This window comes from Chlorella variabilis, assembly GCF_000147415.1.
Source record: "Chlorella variabilis unplaced genomic scaffold CHLNCscaffold_13, whole genome shotgun sequence".
Lineage (NCBI taxonomy): Eukaryota > Viridiplantae > Chlorophyta > Trebouxiophyceae > Chlorellales > Chlorellaceae > Chlorella > Chlorella variabilis.
The window spans coordinates 194,483-195,961 of record NW_005435075.1 but is presented as its reverse complement, the minus strand read 5'-3'; positions in this window follow the sequence as shown (position 1 = coordinate 195,961).

Genomic DNA, 1,479 nt, shown 5'->3' with positions numbered 1-1,479 from the left:
GTGGGGGCCGCTGGTGTTGCCCAAGCTGCGCGTCTGGTCTCGCTGCAAGCGGCGACAATGGGAAAAGGCGGGCCCAGCACAGCCTTGGCGAGCCCCGCATGCTGGCCCTGGGCTGCACATGCAGGCACCGCGGCAGGGTGGGGCAAGCATGACTGGCTGGCCATCGTGTGGCTCAAGCCTGCGGTGGTGCTGCATGTGCTGCGGCAGGGATATGTCGTGATGCTGGCAGGTGCGTTTCACGCCAGCAGCACCAGCAGGGCTGAGGCTAGCTGCCAAGGCCGTGTGCCTGCCAGCCAGCGGCTGCCGCCGCCCTGAGCCCGTGCGTGATGCCAGCTGAGCCCGTGCGTGCCTGCCCGCGCTTTGTCTCTCTTCCAGACGTGGACATAGCCTACACCGTCAAGCCGGTGTGGGACACTTACCTGGCTTTCATGGATCAGGCAGGGGCGGATGGCGCTTTCCAGCACGAGGACCCCCGGTGGGGCTGCCTGGCCGGCTGCCTGGCTGGCTGCATCACAGCCGTGTGCAGCCATGTGCCATCATGCCAGCCTGCGTGCCCAGCGCCAGGAAGCATGCCATGACCACGCTGCCCCATGCCCACTCGCCTCCCGCTGCCTGCCTCGCCCCCCTCGCCTCCTGCAGTCAACACCGGCCAGTTTGTGATGCTCCCCACCCCCGCCTCGCTGGCCTTTGCCGAGCGCTGGAACTCCCTGGCAGCTTCCATGATCCCTCAGGGGCCGGCCACGCAGCCGGCCCTGCGCCAGATGCACCACCACCACTTCGAGGCGTGCACCTCGCTGTGCCAGTGCTTCTGGGCCCACCGCAACGTAGGGCGCCAGCCTGCCTGCCTGTCTGTCCGCCTGCCTGCCTCCTCGCCAGTGCCTCCTTGCCTGCACGGCTGCACGCCTGCATGCCATGCTGTACTTAAAGCCCAGCTGACACATGGTCCCTTGTGTCTCCGCCCCAAGCAGCTGACCTCCCTGGGGCTGAGGAACGACACACCCATCTTCCGCACTTACTACCCAGGCTACTTTGCCTACACCCAGGTCGGTACTCATGCCGCTGCTCAGCAGCCTGCCGCCTGGCTGCTTGCTGTCCCACCCGCTGCCCACCCGCTGCCCGCCTGCCTGCCTTTTTTTTTGCAATTTCACGCACTCTATTCCACAGCAAACACCATATATATTTGCTCGGGCATATATGCCCGAGCACCACCTTGAGCAGACACACAGCTGGACAGGATGCCCAATCCACGCCCCTCGCGCCGCCCTCCTCTTCGTGCAGTCGACGTGCGCCATAGGCAACCCGGCCTGGGTGGCGGCGCTGGACCCCTGCGACTGGCAGCTCCTCTTCCTGCACCCCATCTGCGCCACAGACACAGCGCAGAAGGAGGCCGTGCTGCGCACGGCGGGCTTCTGGTTCGTGGACAGCGAGCAGGGTGAGCAGGCAGGTACCCCCCTGCCGTGTACAGCCTCCAGCGCAGCC